General features: G+C 39.8%; 1 protein-coding gene across 2 annotated transcripts in view; it reads right to left on the minus strand.

Annotated features, from left to right (window-relative positions):
- The window catches only part of TSC22D1 (TSC22 domain family member 1), a 95479-nt gene that overhangs the window by 37762 nt on the left and 45202 nt on the right, over positions 1 to 12515 (minus strand). The gene's annotated exons all lie outside the window — the stretch shown is intronic.

Genomic DNA, 12515 nt, shown 5'->3' on the forward strand with positions numbered 1-12515 from the left:
CTTCTTCCCCTAAAGATGAGGCACTTCTAGTTTTAAAAACTCATTCTGATGTTTAATCTTATATTTAGCAGAGGACCTTTCTCCCATCTTCATGAGGCAGGCATTCCACCCTACAGAGTTTAAAAGAAATCAGTTCTTTCCAGATTCACTAACCTCCTCAGCTTTTATATATTGCATTGACTTATTTATTCCACATTGCACATTAAGATATCGGAGACCTTTAACTCTCTTTCCTAACGTGTTACATCAGTCTTCAGCTACTAAGCTGCATACCATTCCTCAAATAGCACAAGTCATTCAGATTTTTTAGCAGTAAATACACATGAAGCAAACCATTCCTCATTTTCCCCCTACATCAGTTGCTTTAAAATAAAATGAGACTTTGAAGTGATGCTGAATGTCTAATGTGAGCTTCTCCAGAGGCCTGACTGTAACTGAAAAATGAAATTAAAAGGTGATACGTGTTATCTGTACTGGGTACGAGAATATGGCTGAATACAACAGCAACCTATTTACGCAGCGCCTGTGACATTTTGAAACAGCCTTGCAGCAAGGCTCTATAGAGCACAACAGCATCATTTACCCACATGCTCACTGCAAGTAGCTTTCCTGTTTTCTCTTGTCTGATGGTTCTGTCCTTCAGCCAAATAGGTGCTCGAGAGAACTGACCAAAGCAAAACATTTTTTAAAAGCTGTCAACTTGCAGATTAGACAATATTATTGAAAAAGAACAGTTTAAGTGTCTAAAAGGTTTTATGAATGACTGCTTTTGTTCACATGAAGGGGGGTTTTGTGTCATTACAGAGAAACTTGTTACAGGCTTAATATGATTTGTAACCCCCACTAAATCAAAACAGAGGACTATCCCAGAAACTGGAGACACTGGGTTGTTCTTTGGGGGACACATGCAGAGAGAAGGCTCCAAGGTCAGCATTAGCACCCTGAATTTTGCTTAGGTAGTCTAAAAAAAGACCAACAGTCTGAAAACCCAATCGGTAGAGGCCTAGCAAGGGAACAATGCTGTCAAACAGTATGCCCATGTAACATTTTATTTTAAACCAACCTGAATATAAATAATTTGGAAAATAAAAAGTTATAAACTGTGCAATCAGACTTCTGACTTTATTTAAGCCACAGCATCTGTAGATCTTTACATTAAACAGTTTTCCATGACTCCCTTACGCTTGATTCTTTTCATCAGCACAGTACATTTGAAAACTGGATTTACTACCTCCTAAAGTAGATCTCCTTATTAAAGCTTAAATTGAACATCTGAGATGATGTTAATAAGGAGAGATTTTTTCAAACAGCCTCAGCATCTCTTCTCAGACCCACCTCCCTTTATTAGTAGCTGCCAAATCCAGCAGCAGTGACATAGCCCTAAGTCCCTGGCCCAAGATCCAGCCCAGTTCCAAGGCCAAGCACATGTTCCTTAAAGGCATGCATACACAGCTGGCCACACATGTCAGCACAAACTCAGCACTTCAGTAAACACAAGCAGCACCAACAGCCTCTTCCTGCTCCTCTCGATCAGGCAGAAAGTTCATTAGGAGAATATAATATAATATATAATAATTATATAATATATATAATATATAATATATATTATATATATTATATTATGTATAATTATATTGTATTAATACATAATATATTATATGTCTGCACTGACACAGATGGTATGGATGCCCTGGGCTCACTCTCTGTCTCCCTGGCAGCTATCCCCAGAGAGTCTCCCCAGCTGCCACACAAGCCCCTGTGGTCCCAGTCTGGTTGCTGATAGCCAGAAAACCTTGAAAACATGTAGACACACTCACTACAGACCTCTCTACGATCTGGCCTTGGACTCTTGGTCTACCCAGCTGGTTCCCAAGAGCCTCTTGCCTCTGGTTACTTCATGCACAGATACACACACAAATGGGTGCTTGGCCAGACTCTGGAGCCTCCCCAGCAGTTAGCCCAGACTCCCAATTCCCCCAGTAGCCAGCCCCTCCAGCTGTCTCATGCAGATGTATGCACATTTTGCTTGAACTCCTCCACCACTCCCAAGTCCCTAAGCAGGCTGGTCCCACTTTGTAGCCCCTAATGACCACATACCAACACATGCACCTGCACTTGACTCAGCCACATGGGCCCTTGTCACCCATGGTCTGACTCGAGTTGGTGGCACAAAGGCCCCCACAGGCATGCACAGGAGGTAGCCCCTTCCCCAGAAGAACTATTAGAAACATAGTTTAATGAGGAGACAGGCCAGACTGCACTGATAAGGACAAGGGCATGGCCACACAAACATACTGCTCAGCCACCTGATTACACACAACCAGCTCACTTTATCCCTTTGCCCTTCTGTTTTCCCTACAATTGTTTTTTTCCAAAACATCACCCTTTCCCCAACCTTGGCCCCTCCCCTAGGCATCCCACGCCGAGTTGCGTACAATCCCAAAACGTTCTTTCCCTAGTCTCACAGTGACTCTACTGACGCAGCCTGCAGGCTGACCCAGCAGAGCCTTTCCATTTACTCACCCAGTGCCTGGCCCCAGGTCCCCAGAGGCTGACGATCTCCAGTGACAGCCCTGGCAGGAGCCAGGTCAGGGGGCTTGTTTCTGCGATAAGGTTACTCGGGTTCCCCCACATGCCGCTGTGCCTCAGGGCTTTGCTGTGCACATGGAGACAAGCCTTTTCATCACATAACCTATCGCCCTTCATACTTCCCGGCTGAACATCCAAAGCCAATTCCAAGAGTATTTATCAAAGCCTTGAAAATAACATTTCAAAGTTCAAAGCTAATGTGTTTGGAAAGTCATCATGTTCACCACTTGTTTTAGGTTGTGGTGTTTAAGATTAAAAAACACAAGCACATCATTTATCAGATTTACTTACTCAAGTTGTTGCTCTTAAGTGTCAGGTGCTTGCTCATGTGTAATTCTAATAAACGTTTTCCAACGGTTATCAGGACACTTAAGTAATACAAAAAGCACCACATACCTTGTTGACCATATCGTATTATATTTGCTTTATAAACACTTATGACTGTTAATGTTATTGCTAAGCAACTGGCCTATCTACCATACAAGTATTTACAAAGCACTGTCTATCAGCAAACAACTGATTTTGAACTCTTTTCGTTCACATTTCACAGAATTACACATCTAACACTGAACAGATTTTTTTTAAACTTCTGATAAATTACCCAAACCATTGTACAAAAAACCTCATCACCATTAGCATTTAAAAGACTTGGAACTACAGAGAGACTGAAAAATGGGGACGTTTGGGTTGTATGGGACATGATGGGAAAGCTGAAGCTTTAATTACACAGCAGCTCAGTAAGGTAGAGGAAGTAAAACTAAAGACATTATCTGGCATTTGTGAAGTACCATTTTATGCCTAGAAGGTGAGGGAACTCTTCTTTCCTTTCCTAGCTGTTACAGCAACTGCAAAGATGCAAATCTGTTCATGCACAGATGAAAAAGAATTAATCAGAAAATGGAAGAGGAACAGACAAAGAGGAACCAGGGCTACGTTTCTCATGTTACAACTGGAACGTGCCCCTTTCCACTGCCTCGCACGTATTACCTTCCCCAGTAAACACAACTGGGTCTTTCTCTACTAACACGTGGGGTGACAGCTCTTTCAGATCTCTTTTTTCTCTGAAAAGCAGAGGCTTATTTATATTTGAATTAAAACCTCAGTGTTTCCAAATTATTTCATCCCAATGACATAATTTACATTCTGGCAGAACAGCTACTATTACTGAATAACACTCTAATGCCCCCTTCCCGAGTTTCACTGTTAAATGGTGCATTCCCTCGCGCAAACAATTCCACAAAAATTCATATTCCAAGAGAGCAGTGAGCTTGGCCAGACAAGCTGTGTGAGGGGACATGGCTGGGCAGCAAAGGGCAAGCAAAGCAGGCTTTCGCAGGGTTTATACAGGGAGCAAGATATTAACAGCTGAATTTCACTGAATCATAGAATGGTTTGGGTTGGAAGGGACCTTAAAGCTCATCCAGTTCCAACCCCCTGCCATGGGCAGGGACACCTCACAACAGACCAGGTTGCTCAAAGCCCATCCGATCTGGCCTTGAACACTGCTTGGAATAGGGCAGCCACAGTTTCTCAGGGCAACCTGTGCCAGTGCCTCAACACCCTCATAGTGAAGAATTTCAATGCAATGCAACCTGACATAATGAAGTTGTGCTTTCAGCACTGCAATGGTGAACTGAAACCCTGCTGGTCCCTGCTATGGAAAGGTCAAATATACAACAAGAGTCAGCAGATCATTTTAAATGCCCCATTCTTCCACTTGGAAGCATCATCTCAGTTGAATGGCGTAAGCAGCCATACACTGGCTGAACAGCGGCAGGAGGAACTCGCATATTCCTATTACCATCAGGTCAAAACACTGGGTAATTTTAGAAGTACTACACAAGAGACATGCTTAAAATAGACAGATGAATGATAGGAATTTGGAATGGTGGGTGAGACTACAAAAATTCTGATTATCAAGTGTGTGGAACTGAATGCTCTACCAGCTAGAGATTAACCCAAATATTAGTTAGGCGGGAGCTTCAGAAAGTCTACGGCACCCACACAGCCATATGCTTAGGTCATACCAGGCATTCCCAACATAAACTGCCTTTTTGGTTTGATCCTTCCCTCATCATTATCAACTCCTCACCTGTATGACTACAGGGGAAGCTGTGGCATCACTGTTGGCACCCTGCAGTTCAACACAGATATCAGTGCAAAGAATTACACACAAGTGGATATACAATGGATTTAAGTCATTCTACTGCAAACACTGACCTGTTAGCATAGTCTGTGAAGTTTCCAGGACAAAGAACATACCTTTTCTATGTTGAACAGGAGAAGCGAAGCTTCAGTTTGCTTGTAAAGTCAACATTACAAGAGCTGGGGCAGCAGGAGGAACAAGTGGCCAGGACAATGTCATACCCACCAAGTGGAAGTGGGGAGCCAAACAAAAGAATATTGCTACCCTCTTAAAAAGGAGGAAAAAAAAATCCCAAAATCTTCCAAGGCAATGCTCTTAATTCAAAGCACATGGCTAACAAGTATTAGAAGCAGGCAGAGCAAGGCTGGTAAGAAAGGACAACTGCGTACATCTCCAGCCCTACAACATCTACTTAAGATGCGCTGCATTAGTAAAAACATGCTCCCAGTTGAAGAATTAATTTAAATAATCACTTCCTCAGGGTAAGCAGTTTTATGAAACAATACACATTTAATATTTATACAATGGCAGTACCTGGCACCATACAGGCCTGAATCTCTGTGGATAACTGACTATGTATCAACTCTTGTCTTCACGTTAAAATGTAAAGTGTTCTGGAGACTACATCCCTGAATTTTTCCAGGGAGAGCTGGGGAATACAGGAGGAAGTGGTACAAGGCAGACAGATCCTTTTAAATACATTGCATATGCTTATTCAGAACAGTCATAGGTCTTAAAATCATATCTAAGAGCCACATTATTTTTCACTATGACAATAACAGAGAGGAAACACCATCAGTGTCAACAGAGAACTACTCATGTACTGATACACTGGGATAATTTTAGTATTAGAATGTAATAGTGTCCAATTTGTATTGGTTTAATTCCATTAGCAAAGTAACAAGTTGGACCAAATTTAACACTAAGTCCTGGCACATCCAATTCTGCTAGCATGTGGATATTGCAGTGGTTAACATGGAAATGTTCCATGGCATGGAAAGAAGCCTTTCAAGAAGTTATCTTTAGATACACATAACAGCTATATATGGCCTAAAATTCTCAGAAGGAAATATTACAGAAAGACTTTAGAGAATTTAGAGAATTTCATCAGATTCAATTTTGTTGATCAGAGAAACGTGAATTTAAAAATCCCCAGCTAAACTGTTGTGACTTCACGACCCAGGTTACAGAGGAAATTACTAACTCAACATCACCAAGTGTCTGTTAAACTTGTATCAACATTATTTTAACTGTTCTTTGTGCAGATCCTCCTTCCATGTAAAATCACGAGCGCAGTACTTCGTTCAAAGTATACATATGATGGAAGGAAAACAAAAGTCTTTATGGCTCAGCGAAGACCATTTCCTATTGTCACACTATCAGTCCTATTTTAAAAGGCAGGCAACAAGAGTTCAGGAAATTACGTCAGTAAATTTTGGTTCCTTTACTGTAACTCATCTGCAAAGAACAATTTTTATGTTATCTATGTAACATCAGAATAAGCTCTAGAAAAATGATTGGTAGAAAACAAGAATTCCAGCCTCAGATTTATGTAAGCACAGTTAAAAAGTTAACATCTTACACAGCTTGGTTGTAAGTCCTGCATCTGGACAAGCAGAAATCATTTATTTCTGCACGTGAAGCACCATCTGCAAGCAATAAACTTCTCTATCTTGTTCTGGCCTCCAGGAATGTGAATAATGGCCTCTCACACAAAAGTTACACAGCTGGAGGGGGTGCCAAGATAAACCTGGTGTACTTCTGTTTACTGTATGAAGTCCCACACAATTGTTAAGAGTTCCCATGAATAGCCTCTCCTGGAAGCCTACATCTTGCTTCTCCCTGCACATGCCCCAAACTACACCTATTCTGACATGCTGTTACAAACAGGTTTAGTACAACCCAACAGCTGTTAATATGCCCTAGAAACAGAGCCCCTAGAGATCCTAGTGAGATGTCAGAACAGACCCTCAACAGCACTCACAGGACTACTTAACACAGTGTATGGAGAAAAAGCAGTGACCTATGCACTGTCATCTTCAAAGCAACAGTGATGTCAAATATGCATGTTTTAGAGACAGAAGGTACCCCATGATTAGCAAGACAAATGCAACAGGCAATTATATCTACCAGAAATACCAACATAATCTTCAAGGGCACATCAGCTCAGAGAGCATGAATCAAGACAAAGATTCCTCAAAGATAAGATACCACGAGCTGGTAACAGAGCGAGATAGCACCTGCCTGTCCGTAAGGACCACAACGTGTCTGAAAATTCAGGAGCCACCTCCCAGAGAGGCCACAATGCACAGACAGTTCCTCTACTAATGCCATAGAGATTCTTTATGACTTCTCCACAAATGCAAAATTAAAGTGGTCTTAATGAAGTCTCTTGAGTTCTTAGAAGATATTTTTTGTGAAAAATCTTTTTATAGATGGCATCTCCAAAAAAACAGAAGTCTGTGGTTGATACTCTGGTAAATACAATACAAAAGTACAAGAGCAACCTCAACATTCAAATTAGCTTTTAAAGCAAAAGGATTTAAATAGGGCTCTTTTTTTCCTTCCAGTGGGACCTTTGGTCTTACATGCTGCTATGGTCGTGACTGAAAAATGCTCAAGTCCACCATATCCAAGTTTAGAAAGTACTGAAAAATGAAGTTGCAGGTCATGTTATTTCACTACCATTTCCAGAGGACACAATTCTCACCTTCCTCAAGCCCTAGCCCACTTTATTACATGTTTCACCAAGATAGCACTCAGGTACTAAGCCATAGGAGTGGCAAAGCCACCCCTTGATAAGTATATCTAGTGTTGTTTTATGACACAAGGAAATCCCTTCTGAAAAAACCCACATTCACAAATACTTGTCCTGCCTCATGTTTGCACACTCTTCATATTAATTTACAACCTCTATCTTTAGGTTAGTAAAATACCTGTTCTTCATCACTGTAATAGCTATTACGAGCAGATCAGCACCTACTTCTTTAAACTTCAGTTCTTCATCACTGTAATAGCTACCACGAGCAGATCAGCACCTTATTTCTCTAAACTTCACACTTAAAGACCGAGAACTAAAACCACCAAACATCACAAATGGTTTAAAAAAAAAATCTGTGCTGCTTACATAAGCCATCTCTGTTACTCAAAATGCAAATCAGCAACCACTAAAAACTGTGTTAATACTTCACTTAAACATGAAAGAATTAACTGACTTAATGCCTTATTAATCAGTCTGAGCTCAGCATTTAAACCCACTGCCCTTACAGGCCAAGAACATTCAGGTCAAGTCAAAAATGCAGCCCACAAAAAAACAGATGGCAAAAAATAAAGCTTCCTGCAGCCCTATCTAGTGACAGAGGAGCACCACTGACCGGTCACTGCTCCTCATGGGGCCAAAACCTTTCAATTACACATTAGTGCAAAATCATCAATAACTGGATAAATGTAGGATAATAATACTGCTTTGGAAGGCTGGGTAAAGGTTATCTTAATGCTCTTATCTATTTAATTATTAGGAGGTGGGTTTGATGGACTTTCAAGTCAGAAGGAAGAAATTCAGGTTTTCAGATGCTGGTTTCGATGGACTTAAAACAAAGATATTCAAGTTTTGAGTCCTCAAGGCTGTTTGCAAAAGTGATATTCTGCCCCAACACGCTACTTCTATCTATAGAAATACACAGACCTATCTATATATGTATTTATACAGATATAAACATATAATTTCTCTTCCACAGAAAAATATACCTGATACTCCAACAGGCTCTTACAGGCTGTGGGAGTTTGGAGTTCATACAAAATCATGCTTTTAACTTACAGAACTCTTAAAAAGATACCAAGAGTAATTAAAGGCTTTGAAGCTGTAGAATATAATATCCTCTCACTGAATGCCCTCACTTCAAAAATAGTCATCTGCATCCTTAACTGAACCTCCTTATAACCAGAGGAACAGCCTTCCCTAGAATCCCCACAGAACTTACCTTTGTCTGCTTTCTGCAGGCAGTCACATTAAGTTGCTTTAGTCTGAGCTTATTTTGGGTTTAGCTTTCATTTTAAAGGCCAGTATGAGCATCTAGTGCCATGAAGCAGCTCTTTAAGACATCAGAATATGTAACCTTATTTTTTCCACCCTTCAATATAAATGTCATATAATACACAGTACCACCTCCAAAACTCTTCTTCTGTGTAAAAAAATACACAACATCGTGCTATTTAACAGCAGATCCTTTTGTAACCCAACATACACATATTTGTGTAAATACGTGTACATATTTCTGTATATATGTGCGTACCCCCCTACAGATAACACATATGGGTTGGAAAGATACTATTTTGATTTCTCCTATAGGCAAAAGCATAAAATTTTATATAAAAAAAAAAAATTTAGTTCCGTTACCTGTAAGAATGCTTAAGTTTAGCAAGAGACTAACACAAACTCACAGCTGAAGTTGTCACTAACAGCACAGTAGAGGAGGAAAAAACCCAACATAAGAACTTCTAAATGTTTAGCTAAAACCAATAATCTTTCTGCTACCTTTACAGGAGGAAAGCACTACTACAAACCCAGCCAAAACCACAAAAGGTCAGTGTGTTAAGGACAGGAACTAGGCAACAGGGGCAGAGTACTTATTAAAAGCAGAAGGTCTTCACTAGTAAAGCCTCAGAGGACTCTTGAGTATGACTTGCTCCTTTTTAAGACAACTCAAATCTGTGGGGTAAAAACAACCCCAAATCAAAACAGGGTAGAATCCCCAGCCTTCGAAGGCAATTATTTTTGCGTCATGTTAAAAAGAAACCCTGTATCATCTATTATATTATACTTTATATTATAGGTATGTAAACTCTGCCTTAGTGGGGGCTTTGTCTTAAAATCCTTGTATGACCGCCTCTGCTTAAGTTGGAAGTTTGAGGGAGTAATTTTCAGCTATGGGTGCAAATGAGGAAATTCAAGTTCATCTGGGGTTTAGATAAAACCTTAAAAAAGCCTCAAAACCCAAGCTAATTAATGTTTGTGCTGAAGTACCATCCATCGGTCTCATTTAATAAGCAAAGTCCCCTTCTTAGCATCAAGAGAAAAAGGGGAGGAAAATGCATCCTGCATTATTTCACGCAGACTAAGCTGAAGTTTAGATTTGAAGGTGGAGGTGGAAACAGCATTCATAGTACATTACAGTCACTATAATTCTAGGTTAAAAGGTAAATTCCTATATTTTGATACAGGTCAAGGCTTCTGTAAGTATCAATATTAGTGTATTTAATAAATCGGATTACGGATCACTTTAACCTAGAAAATTCATTGCTTTCATCTAACCTGCAATGATTCTCTGAAGGCTGAGGGGAGTTTGCTAAGTAAATAAACTCTCTTCATTGTGCCAGAAATTAAAGAGGCAACACAGGAGTGAAGAAGGGGGAAAGAAATATGGGAGCCTGGCAGTTTTATTGTACTTGCTTTTAGCTGGAGCAGAAAAAAAAAAAAGAGTTCCTTCAGGCAGCAAGAACACCTGCCTTGCAGAAAGGCAGTCACAACATGATTTACTCCAGTGCAATCCACAAAAAAAATGCTCAAAAAGAGGTTTCTCAGGAATAACTGAGTACCACATGCCAAACTGGTAAGACCATTCACTGAACCAAGGCTTTACAGAGTCTGATTCTCAAAACAGCTCCCATCTATAACTCTGCGCAAAGAAACAGATATGAACAGCTAGTCAAGTCATAGTACCTTGCATATACTTCAGTATTTACATAAAAGCAGAAAGAAGTCTCCCTATAAAATGCACTGAATCAGAGTAGCCAGATTTTGAAACAGTAGGTGCACCAAGGACACAAAACAGATGGTAGATCTGGGTGACACAACATGGCAATATAAACCATTCACTACTGAAGTGTAAAGGCAAGTGAAGATCTGAGATTTCCCTCATCCATTCATACTTGGTGTTAAAGCCCTTAGAAAAAGTTGTAAGGAACAGGCAAATAGCCCAGCCCTTTGATCATTATTAGACTGTCACCAAGACTACAATTTTTAAGTCTTTTAAGAAGGCAGAAAATTAATTCAAAATACTAACTTAGGTTCAACTACAAACAGGAATTTGGGTGTTAAGTTTACCTGAAGAGACAAGCAAAACACCCTGCAGCTTTCAAAGTACTGTCACATTAGAAGCACGGGGTTGACTGCTGTATTTGAGTCTTCTAAGTAATATGCATTTTTTGAGAGCAATGTGAGGAGTGATACGGGGACAAAAGTTTCCTTGATTTTTTCTTAAACATTTACTCTCTGAACAAGCCTGGTATTACTGTAACTCTCTCATTTGCAAAAATTGCTTTATTAAAAAAAAAAAAGTTTTGAGCTAGTTAAAAAAAAAAGTATTACAGAGACCTGACTAATGTACTCCTTTAACAGGAATAGATGGGAAAAGTGTCCAAAGCAACCAATCAAAAATCATTAAAATTTTGCATTAATAGAAGGTCACATACTCAAAAGATTTATCACCCACATGACGAAAAAGAGAACAAAAATGTCAAAAAAGAAGTCACTTCTTGGAACACTCTTCAGCATAATATGTAACAGAAGAAAGCATTATTGTTCCCTAAAATACTCAAAATAATCATTTCACCAGCTCCTTTGTAAATACTGTTTTAAAAACAGAGTTCAGTTAAGCAACACTTGAAAAACATGAGTTGCATTCTAGGATACTGTAGGGGTAAAACTGAGAAGAGATTAACACATGAAAAGCTAATAAGTTCATTACAGCACATTCTCATATTTACAATTACTCTTAATTTATTAGGAAAGAAGTTCTGTCCATAAATGTTCCTGTTCTGATGTCCTTATCAATTTTTTAACCCATTTCTAATTTCAACTAGATCCAGCAGAAGGTTACAGCTTCCAAAGATACACAATCTCTTAAAAAATACAAATGGACAAGTCCAGGCGCCCTTCTAACTCCTCTCTACTTTTCCCTTAAAAAAAAATCTGCAGCATTAACTCAACCATATTAGACACCATTAGGTGCTAAACATAGCCACTGACCAAGGCACAAAGCAGCTTCAAATCAGTGCTTATACTTTATTAGACACCAGAAAACCTAACTGCTCCAGCTTACAGATCTATTAGAGTACACACTTTACTGGTGGCATTGCAAATTGGGGTGGGAGGGAAGTGAAGCTTAGCTGCTACAAGTGATTTTCTGTCAAGTCTACTGCTCCTTAAAGGGAGAGTTTCTGTATTAGCTGGCTGCTTGTTAACTACAGGTCCAGAGCTGTTCGAGTATCCAGCTCAACCACAATTTCTCTGTAGCCCTGAAGTCACACAGGAACATCCCATTTGTACACAGCAACTGTGCTGAAGTCAGCTGTTCATTTACATGCTGCCGCCTGATTGCATCTCTCCATTGCTTATACACTCCTCACAGATTCCGCAAATTAATTTTTCATGCTGTCTCACCTAATGCAGAGTGCTACCAGAGACCAGGAAGAGTGTTTAAGAGTATTTCACATTTCACTATTCTGAAAAGTTCTAAAACACAAGCCAGCAAGAGCCGTGTGAAAATTCCCTTGGAACACTTGCATGATAGGGATACTTTCCCAAGTCACAGCTTACATGCGTTCAAGGTAATTTCCAACATATTCCAGAGATTCATGTTTCACATTCACATGCTATTACACTTACGCTCCACATTAAGCAGTATTTCCTAGCCTTCCATAACACCCTTCCCTCACTCATAAATATCCAGATATATACCTGCAGGACAACATAACAAATGAGAACAGAATTAAAGTTCTA

This window comes from Lathamus discolor, chromosome 4, assembly GCF_037157495.1.
Source record: "Lathamus discolor isolate bLatDis1 chromosome 4, bLatDis1.hap1, whole genome shotgun sequence".
Taxonomy (NCBI): Eukaryota; Metazoa; Chordata; class Aves; order Psittaciformes; family Psittacidae; genus Lathamus; species Lathamus discolor.